Below are 16,638 nucleotides of genomic sequence, written 5' to 3'. Positions count from 1 at the left end.
GACCTTAAATCCAATAATACATTGGTTGATTATTCCCACAAGCTTGCGCCACTCATGAGCCAGTGCATCTTGCAGGCAGATCACTATTGCAGATTGAAGGTTTTGTAGTTGGGTTGGTGTTTACCTTTTTGCTTTGGTAGTATGCAGAATATCCTCCAGTACCATAAACACTACTCATTAGGGTGAAGGCCCTTGGGTAAGCACCAGCTTGAATTCTGTGTTCCGTAAGTTGTGTAGGTGTTGTCTTCAGCAACAGGGCTTTACTAAAAGTTTATGAAGAGCAACCAATAGTCTTTGCAATAGCCTGGGTTGTTTGGGTATTTACATAGGATCCCTTTAACCAACCACTTGATTATGTGTTACCAATTTCCCAAACTGGAGGCTTCATTTGGTGACAAGGGATGTCCAGTTGGGGCTCTGTCTCTCCCATTATTTGGCAAATCCATTTAGATCTTCAAAGATGCATATATTTTAGGAAGGTCTCTATACATCCCCACACATGGCCCTTAGTTTTATCTGTCCTCCTTGTATTCCCTCCCTCATCTTCCTCTTCCCCATTTGATCCTCCTGTTCCAATCCTACCTCATCCATCCATATTTATCTATTTTATTTCCCCTTTCTAGGGATAACTATCCCTATCACCTAGTCCCTTACTCTATGCTAACCTCTGTGGTTCTACAGACTTACAGCTAACATCTATATATAAGAGAACACATACCATAATTGCCCTTTTGGGTCTGGGTTACCTTACTCAGGACAATTTTTCTATTTCCATCATTTACCTGCAAATTTCATGACTTTATTTTAACAGCTGAAATATCCATTGTGTAAATTTACCATATTTATCCATTAATCATTGATGGACATCTAGGGTGTTTCTAACTTCTGGATAATTATGAGTAGAGTAGCAATGAACATAGTTGAGCAAGCATCTTTGTAGTAGGATGTAGGGTCCTTTGTTCAAGAGTTGTATAGCTGAATCTTGAGGTGGATTTATTCCCAATTTCCTGAGAAACCTCCACAGTGATTTCCATAGTGGTTGTACAAGTTTTCATTATCATTCATCCCACCAGAAATTGATGAGTGTTCTTCCTCCACATCTTCACCAGCATGAGCTGTTATTTGGTCTATTTATCTCAGTCATTCTGACTAGGTTTAAAAACCAGTGAGATACCTCAGTGGGTAATGATACTTAACCTAAGCCTGATGACATGAGTTCAATTCTCAGGTCCCACATGATGGAAGGAAAGACCCGATCCTATAACACTATACTCTCTCCTCTATATACACACCATGGCATGTAGAAGCATGCACTTGCACACACACACACACACACACACACACACACACACACACACACATACACCATAAAAACACATACTCAGAAACTATAATATATGAGCAAAAGACCAGCAAAATGTTGGAAGATATTGCTGGCAGGTCAGAGGTCACAGGCTCCCAGTGGCCTGGCAGCTTGTCTCGATAGCTCAGCAACATGGAACTCCCTCTATTAAAGCCTCCTGCTTTCTTCTTGCCCTTATCTGGAGAATGTCCTTGGGCCTGGAGCTGTCTCTAAACCAGATGCATGATTCATCTTTACCTTGACCCTTGGCACAGATCCCTGCTGAGAAGACTTGTACTAGGGGCTCTGCTATAGGAACCTGCTGCCACATACTAAGCCTTATGGTAGGAGTGTGCCACTAAATGCAAATTAGGGTTTGTCCCTAGAATCCTATGTATTCTTTATACTCTAAGAATAAAATTGAGCTGATTCATTGAAATCTGTCTCCTAGAAGGCTGTCTCCATTCATGTTCATGGGCCGCCAAAACATTCTGCTACCTGCATCTGTCTCTTTCCCTTCTCAGCCTCGTGGCCAAAAGACCCAGAGAGAAAGAGGATCCCTACAGCAAGATACAAAATTCCCAAACAAAGCATTATGAAACAAAGCATCTCCAAAGGTATTACTGAGTTTGTTTAGTGTTAACCACCTACTGGTGGGCTTGGGGCACTTAAGAGTGGTTTGTATACCTAGTAAGGCTCTATAGGCAAAGCCGGATTATTCCTTTGTAAGCAATTGTCACTTGGTGATGGCTTATGGGTTAGGGAAGGATGAAAGGATAAACGGCACTGGTTTGTCCATGGAAGAGTCACAGGCCACAGCCACGACTACCAGAGTTAGAAAGAGCTTTATTAGAAAGAAGAGGGGATAGGAGGGAGAAGCCAGGCCTGGCGGGGGAGGGAAGTGGGGCAGAGCAGACAGCAGAGAGAAAACAGAAAGGGAGGGGTGGGGTCTGGCTTTTTAAGGTGGAGACTGCATGACCATACAGTGGTATGCAGTTGCCCCCCTGATGATGTAAGATGTCAGACCCGGAAGAGTGAGATCAGGATGCTAACAATGGGACCTTGTGTCTAGTTTCCCCCCTTAGTGCTGGGACCCCAGCTGGCTTGGACCTGTGCAGGCCCTGTGCATGCTGCCACAGTCTCTGTGATTTCATATGTGTGTCAGTCCTGCTGTGTTTAGAAGTGCTTGTTTCCTTGGTGACTCCCATCCCCTATGACTTTTATAATCTTTCTGCCTACTCTTCCACATAGTGTCCTGAGCCTCCTGAGGGGAGGGTTTGATGAAGACATCCCATTTAGATTGATCTTTCCCTCTTTGTACATTGTCCAGTTAGCAGTCAGTATGATAAAAATACAAGGTTATACATGTATGAAAATACCGCGATGAACTCCATTGTTTTGCTTGCAAACTGAAAAAATAATACTTTGATGGATTTTTGAAAGAAAATAATGTGATTCAAACTTCATTAGTGAAACTAACCTTGCAACTTAATGCAAATGCCAAAGTAGAGTATGTCTTTACATTTATCCTGTCACAATAAACAGCATTTACCCATTAGCAGTCAATATTAACATCCACTGAAAACCTTTTCTAAAGTGTTATATATGTTATATTTTATTTTAAATGATTATTAATATCTTAGAAATAAAATTTTCACAACACCTCTCCTTAGATATGACTACTGTTATTTTCTATATCACAAGTTGGCAGCAATGGAATCACTTTTGCCTGAGGATGTCATCTGTGCCTGCTCAGCTACTCCAATCCTGCCTCCCAACCATGTGTGTGTGTGTGTGTGTGTGTGTGTGTGTGTGTGTGTGTGTGTTGATGTTCATGTTGATGATAGGTCTCTATATCATGTTCTTTCTTCATACCTTATGTTCTTAGATAGGGCCTCTCACTGAACCTGGTGATCACAAATTGTGTAGGCTGGCTGCCTTCCCAATGCTGAGTTAACAGGGTGAATGCTGGAGATATGAACTCAGATCCTCAGGTTTTGCATGGCAAGGATTTTCCCCACTGAACTCTCTCCTCAGCTCCTTATCATGGCTTTTAGAAGTTTGTTAGTATCTGCTTTGCATCAGATACTATGATAAATTCAAGGGGAACCACCACAAAGGAAACAGACAAGCTGTTTTTGATGCCTAGCAAGGAAGATGGAGGATGAAAGAGCAACAACAGGCCCTACAAGAAGTCCTACCATAGAGGTAATTTAAGGTAGAACTGATCGTATCAGAGACTGTGGAATGGCTTGCTGTAAGAAAAGACAAGAGAGTGTAACATAAATGCTGCTGTAGCTTTTCTCATGAGTTAATAATGAAGGCAGATAATAAACTAGATAGTTAACTAGACTCACTTTTGGCACCAAACTGTAGGTAGTAGATTCAAGCCTGCAAGAAAACAAGAGAGACTATAATACCAGTTGACATAGTAGGTCTTTGACTAGTACTGTGGAGATGTAGGGCTATGAAGTGACACATAGAAGGTATGTGATGGGGGTATTTTGAGACAGAAGCCTGTGGCTGTCCAACCAAAGAGTGAAGGAGAAGGCTGAGAAGCACATGAGAGGTAACCTGTGTCAGTAAGCAGAGAGAAGCAATAGAAGGTGATGGGGCTGAACTTCCACTAGAATGTTCCCTGTGTGCTCCCTGAACAAGGTTTCTTAATAGGACTCAAAGAAACAATTCAGGAAGCTGATATAGGAAATATTCAGTGAAAATGAAGTTATCCTCTTCTATCCAAGTTCATTGATAATTCTTAATAAAATTTATGCATTTTTGCAGGCAAAATAATTCAGACAAATAATAAACAAGTATCTGCTATGTTATGAACTAACATAGTTCGAAAGAAGCATGTTACCTAATTCCTCTCTTTTATAAATGAGATCATCACAAAAGTCGCACCTAATTAGAAGTCTTCAGTGCAGTATATGAAAATGCAGGGGCCTAGACCAGTCCCATGTAGGCTCCACAGCCATTGATTCAATTTTCATGAGTTTCCTCTAGTTTGGTTTGATCGTCCCTGCATGTTTCCCCATCATGATCCTGATGCAATTGCTCATAGAAACCCTCTTCTGTCTCTTTGACTGGACTAGAGCTCTGTCTAGTATTTGACTGTGGATCTCTGCATCTGCTTCCATCAATCACTGAAGAAAAGTTCTGTGATGACACTTAGGGTATTCACCGGTCTGATCTCTGGGGCAAGCCAGTTCAGTTCAGGCACCCTCCTCACTATTGCTAGTAGCCCAGGCTGGGGTCATCCTTGGGGATTCCTGACAACTTTCCTAGCACTGGGTTTCTCTCTATCCCCATGATGTCTCTCTCTATCATGGTATCTCTTTTATTGCATTCCCCCTCTCTCCCTGTTCCAGTTCAACCATCCCATTCCCTTATGCTCTCATCCCCTATCCCCTACCCCTCATCCCCAGTTTACTCATGGAGATCTCATCTATTTCCCCTTCCCAGGGCAGTCCATGCATCCCTTTTTGGGTCTTCCCTGTTAGTTAGCTTCTCTGGAGTTGTGGGTTGTTGCCTGATTACCCTTTGCTTTGTATTTAGTATCCACTTATGAGTGGGTACATACCTCTTGCCTCTACTCAATGTGCCTCCTCATGGAAGGCCTTGCCTTCTTGTGGGACTGAGTGGAAATGGGTTGGGAGGGGAGGCTGGGGGGTGGGAGGAGGGAAGAGGGGGAATCTTTGATTGATGTGTAAAATGAATGAAAATTTTTTCTTAATAATAAATAAATAAATAAATGAAGGGAAGAAAGAAAGAAAATGTAGGGTCTTGAGGAGATAGCTCAGTAGTTAAAACCACGTGTTGCTCATGCAGAGGACAGAAGCTAAGTTTCCAGAACCTACATGGCAGCTCACACCCAGTGATAATGCAAGTTCCAGAGAATCTTGTTGCTTCTTTTGGCCTCTGGGGGGACCAGACACACAGGTGGGGTTCATACACACATTCTGGCAGACATTTCTATACATTAAATAAAATAAATAAACCTTTAACAAAGAAATGAAAATGAAGCAATGTCATGTCTGAATTATAGACCCAGATTCATACAGTGTAGGCCCAACCCTAACATCTGTGATATTGTGTGGGTAGGGGTATACATTCATGTACACACATGTGTGTAAGAGAACCCTTACAATAGTGATTAGTAAAGAAGAGAGGCTGGCGCGATGGTTTGCTGTGGGATGTACTCTAGCTACAATGGTTCAACGGGTAAAGGCACTTGGCACTGAGCCAGACGATCTGAGGTTAATCCTCGGGACCTCAGTGAGGTGGGAGGAGAAAGCTGATGCCTATAAGATATAATGTGGCTTCAACTAGCTCTCATCGGCTTGTACCCCTCCTTACCAAGTAAATAAAACATAATAAAATAAAGAAAACCCAAACCAAAGAAAAATAGGGAATGAGGACCTTAGAGTGGGTCCTCATCCAACCTAATAACAGTTGTCTTTGAGGGAAGAGATGGGGGAGAAGAACATCAGGGACTGTGAATAAGGAAGACCATCAGGGTCAGTGAAAGGATAGCCATCTAGAAGCCAATGAAAAAATGGCTTGGATAAAACATCCTTCTTGACTCTTAAACTGTGAGCAAATGAGTTTTTGTTGCTTGAGCCACCCCATCTGTGGTATTTTGTTATGACAACCACAGCAAACTAACAAACGCCCACACATTTTTATGTTTATACAAACATTTATCATCCTTCCTCCCCCTTCTCCAGTTTCAAAACACTTCCATGCTTAGTGCTATGCTTTGGCCTCTTAGAACCTTTTGTTAAGTAGGCATCAGGGCAGCAAGTAGCCTGTGCTCTGCTGCCTTCCTTCTTCACAGGACCACCACCCCAGGGAAACTCCTGGTTTCCTGCTCTCTGAAAGTGTCCAAGATAAACATTCAAGTTTGAAGAGTCAAAGATCAGAGTCATATATGGGAAAACAAAAGTGGCGTTTGCCTCTCTTGGCCCGGGTCATCTTACATAATATAATGTTTTCGAGCTCCTTTCATTTACCTGCAAATTTTATTTTTCTTTACAGCTACCTAAAATCCTCTTGTTTATAAGTTACCACACATTTATTGTCTAGTCATCATTTGATGCACATCTAAGCTGATTCCATTTCCTGGCTATTTTGAACAGAGCTGCATTGCACATGGATAAGCAAGTATCTCTGTGGTAGGCAATACATTCCTTCTGATACATGCCTAGGAGTGGACTTGATTTACATAGTAGCTATACTAGTCTATATTCTCACCAACAATGAGTAAGGACTCCTCTTCCCCCACAACCTCAATGGCTTCTGCTATCACGTGATTTTTTTTTTTTTGATAACTGCTATTCTAACTGGGGTGCTTTATAACCAAAGGCAGGCTTAATCAGAGAAGCTTCTACTTTCAGTGGAAGGTGGTAACTGTAGAGACTCAGCTGTTCAAGGTGTTGAGGATAAACGACATTTGGGTTCTCACCTCTAAATAGGAAATTGGTACCATGCCCTTAAGGAGTAAGAACAACATGCAAGAGGGAACAGAAAGAATGTTAGAGGCAAAAGATAGGAAGAAGGCTGGAAATGCTGTCTTCAGGGCATCAGACAGACATCAGCCTTATTCTCACAACAACTGCAGCCTGCTGCCCTGGAACCACAAAAGAGTGACCCTGTGAGTAGTTAATCGTGAATCCTGATGCCCTACCATCCCTTGCTACTAATGGACTCTGAGGGAGGTGCACAGTGACCCCCTCAGGTCCCAGAAGATAATTTCAAACTAGTGATCACACAGACGGTCCTGGTTAAACTCAGTGGATCACAAAACAAAAGATGTGAACGTGGGAGAGGGACGTGGAGGGAGGCATGCAGATTGACAGGGTGGGAGGGACATCAAAGAGAGTAGGAGTGGAAGTAATCAAAATGCATTATATACAGGTGTGAAAATGTCAAAGAGTCAATTTAGTCAATAGAACAAGTGAAAAAGGCAGGGCAGTGAACCAGCTTGCCACGCTGGATAAAGCAACAAAGGTCCTGGCTCAGAATTTACTCCCAGCTACTAGTAAAGAATTCGAGTTTATGGATGACAGGAAGGAGAATGAAAACCGCCTGCCGAGTCCCAGCCCAGTGCACCCCTGGGGGTCCCAGGTAAACAGTGTTTCTAGGTTTTCAAGGCTGACATAAAGGAACAGGGATGGGTCGAAGGGGGATCTGAGAGAGTCCACACCAAGGTTCCATAGTATTCACAGGGATCAGAGTTAGGGTTCCCCAGGAAATGGAGGTAGGGTGGGAGGAGGGGCGCCTGCCAGCAGGTTGTTACAGGCTGGGGGAGGGATGGGAGAAATCATAACAGAGAACAGGAAGGAGAGTGAAAATCACCATCCCTAGTCTCAGAGAAGTTCAAGTCTAACAGCTCCTAAATGTAAGCCAATCTTCTAACACAAGTATCTGTGAGATGGATGTCATAATTATTAAAATTAAAGGGGCAATAAATTTTAAATAAATATTGCCCTACAAAGTAAACCAAAAATAAGTAAATTAATAAAGTGTAACAGCAACCACAGAAAACTAGTAAAATAAAACCCTAAACCAACGCTCATTAATCGTAAGCGCTTGCAATCTTACGTTCCAGGACTTCTTAGGTGTCATATCTTTTAAACCAGGTGTAGTGTATTTTCTAATGATCACTTGCAATAGATTTTTGTTCTTCTGAGCTGTCTGTGGTTTGAGACCCCTATGGTTCCTTTAGACCACAGAGATGTGGTTCTCACGAAAGCCCTTTATCTAATAGGAATGTCAGTGTTCCTCTGATAATTTTCAAGATCAAATTCTTCTCAGAGCATGTTGACCTTTCCTCTGGGAAAGTGTCAGTATACTGGGCACTGTGCTTCCAAAAGCTTGGACACCTCCCACGGCTCCACCTTTAATGCCTCTAACTGTGAACACCATGCTCGCCTCCTGCACATGAATCCATGATGAAAAAGACCATATGCTGTTATATATCAACATAAATTTCCCAACAAATGTTCATATCTTTGCAGACACAAGGCTTCTGTTCCTCTATCCACAGTAGGGAAATAATATTTTTATGCCGGCATACGGTAATAAGACCTAGTTACCTTCGAATTCTTACACTTGTAGTTCCCTGCCAACTGTTCCTGCTCCATCACCAACAGGTGCTTCAGCATATATAGCCTGTGGGTGAGAAGACATACACCTCAAGTGCCGGGAGCCAATGATCCTGAAAAGCAGTGCTTCTTTTAGAAGAAATAACAGCTTCTCATTAATATCCCAGGCTTTAAAATATGCTGGAAGGTTGTGAGAGCACACCCCTGTGTGTGGGGAGTTGCAGAAGACTGAAAAAGCTTCAAACAGTTTAGTGTTCAGCTCTGTCTCTAGTTAGACCTTACTAGAGCACATGGAGGCCAACCTAGCCAAATCTGAAACATAACATGAGAATCCTGTCTGTAATAGCTCCCAGATCGCCTTCTAAATTTAAGGGAAGGTGCACAGGTGCTGGGGATTTTGTGATCAAACTAATTTGAACAAGGCCTTGGTGGCCATGGAGGGAAGTCACATTCCAGCCATATAAATACTAAGCAAGCCACAAAATCTCCTCCATTTCAGTTTTCTCTCTTTAGACTGGGAATGATAGGAGTCTAAACTATGTCACAGTAGGAATCCTCTTAAGGTCTCGGGGTCAAGGACTCAACTTTCAGGCATTGAAAGTACAGAGTATATTTGGTTTGGTTCCCGATAAGTGTATGTGAAAATGTTCAGGGAAAATTGTGACTTCACAGCAGCCGCAGATCTGAGCTCACAGTGTGCACACTTTGCACAGGACATGCTATGCAACACTTCCTAGAACACCTCAGTCAAGTTGGGACTATGAATGTTGTGCTGCATGGCATTACTGTTCCTCATGGTCTGCTTGCATGGAAAAATATTGGCTCCAGAAAACAGACGTGGAATGTTTTCCCACTTTCAGTCCTCAGCACTTAAGTGTAAAGTAAGTGTAACTGGATTAGATTGTATGCAAATATTTGATTTTAAAAATTGCTTTTTGAGCTGCTGACTAGTTTCATTTAAAAAGATGTTAAACAAATTTTGGCTTGAGTTTAGGCTGAAATTTTTGAACAGTTTCTGGGATAGCCCTGCACATATTTCTGCTATATTTGTATTCTTGGCATTAATTATAAAATGATATTGTTGATCAACTCTGAAAAATCTTGAAGATGCTTCAACAGTCAAATATTCAGCCCAAAGTTAGTGCTTTCTGTAACAATAAACATGCTATCTACCACATTAGGATGAAAAGTTGCTTTTGCCTCTAATAAATGCTCAAATTGTATGTACACCAAGAAATAGTTTCAGCATAAATATCTTTAGGGTTTGTTGTTGGTAAATGTTTGATTTGTATGCCTATTTAATATATTTATTTACCTATGGTTATATAAAAGTTTCTGGGCAAAGGGGTCAGAAGTGGCAAAAGTTCTTGAAGTACTATTTAAACACTGCTCCTTTCTACAGATCTGTTGAGTCTTGAAATGCTCCATCTGAAAGGATCAGGGATCAGAAACAGCAGAGCCCCTGTGTTACACTTATTCAAGGTTTCACTGCACCCTAGGCTGGAAGGCAGTTCTCTGTGCTAAATACCACTTCAAATCATTCAGAGATAGAGTTTGACATAACACATCAGAGGCTCTTAAAGGGTCAAATTTTCAAGCCACCTAGCATTTATAGCATGAATCTCCACCACCCCCAATTTGGACAAGATGAGGCAATTATTACATTTCCAGAGTGAAAAGAAACTCTTAAAACTAAATTGTCATTGCAATTAAAGTTCTGGCGTTCAATAGAAGAATCTATTTAAATGTTTCATCTTCTAATTTATTCTTCTATTTAGTCACTATAAAAATGAAGGCCAGACCATTTACACTGAATCTTTGCTTCTTCCATTGCTATACTGGAGTGGTGTCCTCATGAGCCCGTGTTTCTCAGGGGCTTCACCTTTTCAGAGTCTAAGTCATTAATAAAACACAAAGATTGTTTACCTTCCCCAACAACATTGAGGTGTTTTTACTTTTTAGTTTTATTATTTCATTTATTTTTTCCCTTGACACAGTCTAGACTGACCTTGAACTACACCCAAGGATAGGTTCTAAGTCATGAACATCTTCCTACTTCAGCCTCTCAAGTGTCAGAACTACAGGCATGAGCCACCTCTCCTAGCACATCTAAGAATTTTAAAGGCCTAGACAGTTCCATAGTCCTTAAAATAGTCCAAGGCCAAATAGCCCCATCAATACATTCTAGAAGCACAGGGCTATGATTAATCATAAACCACAGCAGAGATTTAATCATTATTTCATAAAATAAGTGACTGCATGTAGCTCATAAGATAAGCATCAAGGATTGAAAGAGAGGAGACAACAGAGGAAGAGACACAGAGTTGTGTAATTTGTCTTGTACTGAAACTAGTTTAAAATGTGACTGTGAACTTACTAAGAATCAACCTCCTGGGTGATGTCAAATGACTGATAAGAAGTAGACCTGAGTAGTCTATAAAACCTAACCTCAGACAACAGAAGTCATTGGTTTCCTTGAACTCCACAGTGCCTAAGAGATGTCATCATATAAGCCCTGGTACAATATTCCCACAAAAGATTGAAATCATTTTAAAGAATTTTTTGAGTATTAGCAGACCCTCATGATACTAGGATCATACCCCAAATCCTTACTGTGTATATCGAACACCCATTCTTTAATGTCAAGAATTCTGGAAGTGGTCATTGCCTTTCCATGCCCAGATGTTTCCTCAATCCTTGGCTCTCCACACAACCCACTCACCACTGGGTTCCAACCCCTCTTTGAATAATCATTATGTTCTAGGTATTTTAATAACCTGTCATTACTTTGTATGAACTTAATACTTTTCCTTTTATCCATTAAGGCATGACTCAAGGAATATGACAGTCCAAGATGATAATAGCTGAGGCAAGGAAAGATGGGAGAATATGAAATCAGGTTCTGGGTGACTGGAAAGCCCACTCAACCACTATGATCACCTGTGATAGGCTATTGTAGGACAAAGTGCTAAACGGTCTTATTAAATAAAAAACCTGGAGCCAGATATCAGGGTTAAAACCTGAGACATCAGAGGAATAGGAAAAGCCACAGCTAACCTCACTTCACCAACTCTGCAGCTTCCAAAGAGAACTACTTCCTGTATACCCACGCTATGTGCCTTTCTGTTTGCCAACTCATTTCCTCTCTCTGCACAGCAACATCACTTCCTCTTTCTGCCCAGCTCTGCCACTTCCTGTCTGTCTGACTAGACCTCCAGACCTTTATGGTTAGTGCTGGGATTAAAGGTATGTACCACCACACCTAGCTCTGTTCCCAGTGTGGCCTTGAACTCACAGAGATCCAGACAGATCTCTGCCTTCCGAGTGATAGGATTAAAGGCGTGTGCTACCATTGCCTGACCTCTATGTATAATATAGTGGTTGGCTTTTTCCTCTGATCCTCAGATAAACTTTATTTGGGGACACAAATAAGATATCACCACAGGCTATAGTAGCTCAGGTTTAAGACTGAAATATCTTCTCGTCCCAAAATATAACTATGTGTCACAGTTCACACAACATACATAGTAAAAAAATAGTTACTCCTGTGTTTCTTGGCATGTACATGAAGATGGGACTCATTGAAATCCCCTGACACTCTTTCTAGTAAAAGAGGCAGTATCATGCTGAGTCTGTAGAGTGTAGCAAAAATCCTTAAAGAGCTGGAAAAGCTGAGGGTCAAAGGGGATGACATCTCTCAACATAAGCTACATTATGTTTTCCAATAATATAACTAGACACTACCAGAAGGAAGTGTGCAGCAAAGTTTGTCATGTGCATGTGTGTATACAGGTGCACATCTCACCTTCAGAAATGATTATCCTTTCTTGGTTAGTAATGAGGTACTGTTTTTTTTACACCTGATAATTTGAAAAAGTGGTTCCACCACTTTCTGAATTTATGTGCTTTTCCCAGTTTCCCTCCCTGTATTTTCAAACTCTAATGACACTGCATTACAGAGAATTGCTAGGCCAAGGTCCACTGATAATACTACTAAATCTTTTGCCTCTAACTGCTTGTCAGCATCATGTACAATATTTCTCTTTAGATCCTCCAGTGGGGATTCATGTGGGTCAGTCTACACATTGGCTGGCAAGTATGTTATTCCTGCCAAATCATGCAGTTGAGATGAGAACATTAATTTATCTCAACAGACATGTGTCTATGAGGCTTAACAAAACAGCCATATGCTACTTGTTGCAAGTAGTATTACCAAGAAAGCAGTTCGCACCAGAAACCATGCTAGAACGTTTGAAAAGGACCATGTGCATGGTCTTCACTTTATTGTTAGGAGCATGTTATTTGCTCTTATGGTCTTCGGGCCTTAATGTAGATCCTGCAATGCTTTATGTCAGTTCATGGTTTTTTTCCTGTCTTGAATGTTGATGAAAAACGGGGCATGGACATGACTTTCTGCACATAGATTCCCCAACCCTACCTAAGACCTGGTAGGGGGAGGGGGAGATGAGTCTTGTGGTAGAGCCCAGGAGGTAAGAGCCAGCTTCACAATAAGGTCAATGTGATCCCAAGCTTGCCTTTCCCAGGGTTGGTTGGTTTTATAAATGAAATGTATTGTACTGTGAATTCAATATATAGAGAACATTTAAAAATGTAGAACAGTGGGGTCAGAGAAAACCTTTAACTGGACTATCTTCAAATGATGACATCCGTTTCTGTGAACTTGTTACTGTAATACTTTCACCTATACTTTTCAGTATAACATGGTAATTAACATTTTACTCATTTTAATTTTGTCTGAAAGTAATGCATCTTCTCCCTTCACAATTACGTTATTTTAAATAAAATGCCCATGGTTACTGCAATAAAAATTTTATAACTAAAATATCTTTATAGGTAGGTTGTTTCCAATATTAAACTATAATAAATACAAGTGTAACCAAAGAGTACTACTGTTTCTAGTTGCACATGCAGCTTTCATAAATATTTGCTGTTCTAAGGCATGAATTTGTGAAAATTTAGTAAAATTAAAGTATTATGATAATTACATTGTGTACCATCACCAAAATAATTGTATATGTGAAGTATATCATTCTCTTTGTCAGCAGACGTGCTTAGGAAAACAGATTCTAGAGATGCAATGCATGAAACTGAATCTGAATTTCAGCCTCTAACAACTTTTGCATGTTAATATATTTTTTCACCTACAAAGTAGGAAGGCCACAGCACCGTTTTAGACTTTTATAAGTATTACATGACACAGTGATAAAAATACAACAGATGTCTGGTAAACTTTCAAATTATTTACTTTCTAATAGAAATGTAATATTTCATAATATAAATGTACCACTATTTATTTCATTCTTAAAAACTGATGCAAGTCATCTCTCGTGGTTTACCTCACAAAAACTACACAGCTGTGAAAATACATTTTATCCAAGTAAATGTCTTATATTTGTACTGAAATTTATAAAAATGAAATTGATGAGTCATAAGATCATAATTTTAAAATCTGACAAAGATTTTATTTTAATGATCACACTAAATTTGCTGTGGCCTTGATGGATACAATAATTTTTGAGCTTTACATGGTTTATTTATTTACTAGGTATCTCTTCCTGATTAATTTATTGGACTAACAAATATTCACAAGTTGTTAAGCCATTTAGAACATTCTTAAAATTTCCAAGGAACGTCAGATTTGGGTCTTTTAAATAATTTTCAAAATTGACTTGTTTTGTCTGTCTGTAATGGTGTTTTATAAATAGAACAATTGGTGTTAGCTCAAAGTATGAAAAAAATTCTAACATTAACAACTCTCTTCTACTTTTATTTTTGATTCTTATTTCTGGGCACTATCTACTTCTTATCTATAGAACTTAAATTCATTGGTTTTTAGATTTTCAAGATTTACCTACTTAGGGTTCTCATGCATGTGTACATTGTGCAGTGTGAAAATTGGGGTTATTAATCACTTTTTAATAGGATGTCATAACTAAAATAGCTTTTACCACTTAAGATTACTAAATAGTACTGAGCAATGTGAGTTCACTGGTAAAAATATTACCCACTGAATCACACCGTAATTTTATGTTTCTTTATATGTCTACATCTATGTGCATATCAATCTTCCTATATGTATCTTTCTGCATTTCATTTTTTAAAAACAATTAATATTTTTGTTTAAATATGTTACCTCAACGTTCATTGTTCTACTGCCTCAGATTGTGGCATTATCAAATAAAACAGATATTCACATATACTGAGGGCTTTGTTGGATTCACTGCTCCCCCACCCCCATTTTTCTGTTGTTCCTAAACTAAAATACTTTAAAGCTTCAGATGTTTCTAATACTGATATGGATTTTAGAAAAACTCCTTTTTTTTCTCTTATTATTTGATTTCACCTTCCATTCAAGTGTTCACTCGAGGGAGATTTGAGAGATGGGAGATCATGTTGTAGGTTTTTCTTCTCTTTAGTATTTTGGTCTCCTTTATCTAAACATAAAAGGCACTAAGTCCATTGAATGTCTTTTTCCACAAAGGTTTTCCTAACAAAATATTTAGTAGGACATCTGAAAAGTTTCTGTACATGATTAATTCTTAGTCTTTATTCTAAATATCTAATGCAATTTTTTTGTTTCATGTCACAAGGCACATGGCATGTTATAATGACTGTCTGGAAGGGAAAATGTTTGAGTGCCTGGAGTGGAAGGGAAGGTTATGGGTACCTGCCTTTGTAAGCTATTCAGTTAAGAAATGTGCCTAAAGGTGAGGAGAAAGTTATTCTCTTTAAATTATTCAAAAAGTTAGATATGAGATAATCTACTAATACAGTATTTAAATATCAACTATGTTGAGACAAAGCAATGTTTTTTCTTTTTATAATAAGTTTAGAAACATAATTTGTTTACACAAATAAATATTGTTTATATTATGTCATATTATACATATGGTTCACACATTCCTTAAAGTAGGATTGCTGTGTTTCAGAAATATTCTCCAAAAGTATTATGATATTGAAAATTCAAAGGAGTATTGAAATCTCAGGCAAGGAAATGTAGCACATAGAGTTCACCTATTCACTCTGTATTAGTTTGCATCCTTACCACTGAAACCAAGTACCTAAGAGATCCTACATGATGGAGGAAGAACTTGTTGGGGCTCATGGTTTTTGAGGGGCTAGTCTATTATGGCAGGACAGAATACAGAACAAGGGAGTTCAAGGCAAGGCAAGCCAGGATCAGAAAGGCTAATATTGAGAGAACCCAGAGCAAAATATTCCAAGAACACACCCCTCAAATATACTTCCTCTAACTCGGGCTTACCTCCTATTTTTAACCATCCAATAATGCTACCTTATCATGGATCTATCAAGGCATGGTTTGATAAAATCATTGATTATGTCAAAACCACATAGTTTATCTCTGGAAATGCAACCTAGACACAACCAGAGGGGTGCTCTTCACGAGGTCTCCAAGCATTTCCCAACCAAACTCAGCTGACAATCAAATTTAGCCATTATGTACTCACTTAATTTTAGATTCAAGAAGTTTTTGTTAAATCCCCACTATAGCCCAAACCAATTGTGGAGTAGGGCACTAAACAGGGGAATCCGTGTCCAAGGGTGCAAAAGCCATGGTGATACTCATTTTTCTACATTCTCTAGTAGGTTTGTGTGGATGGATTCTTCAAAATTATATACATTGTAATTATTATTTTGAAGTCTTTCATTCAAATTTTCGTAAAAACAAGTCTCCGTACCAACTGCTTACCTCGGGGAAAAGTTTCGATACGACTGCTTGTGCAGATACTTTTTTTGACAGGAAAACAGAGACACATTGACATCTATTACTGTTCCGTGACACTTTATGATTGGAAAGTCCATATGTGCAGAAGCTGCTACAAGGAAGGGCTTCAAATAGAGAGAACTGAGCAGTGGAAGCGATGTAAACTGTTATTTGATCTCCATAGAAGAGAAGATGAGAAATGGGAAAAAAAAATCAAATCAATAAGGAAGAAAAGAATCTGTGGAAGTGGCAGAGGAGACATGTGAAAGTCTTGAAGGGTGACCAGCTGTTGCATCTCTGAAATTTGTCAAAAAGAAAGACTTGGTGGGGAGAGTCAGTTGACAGAAAGCTGTCGTGGAGGGCTGACGAAGTGGCAGTCTCAGGGGAGAGCTAGAGAGCAAGGAACTATACTGGGAAAGAGCCCGGGGCAGATGCAGGCT

Source organism: Peromyscus californicus, unplaced genomic scaffold (genome assembly GCF_007827085.1).
Source record: "Peromyscus californicus insignis strain IS unplaced genomic scaffold, ASM782708v3 Scaffold_5__1_contigs__length_169319896, whole genome shotgun sequence".
Lineage (NCBI taxonomy): Eukaryota > Metazoa > Chordata > Mammalia > Rodentia > Cricetidae > Peromyscus > Peromyscus californicus.
This window is presented reverse-complemented; position numbering follows the sequence as displayed.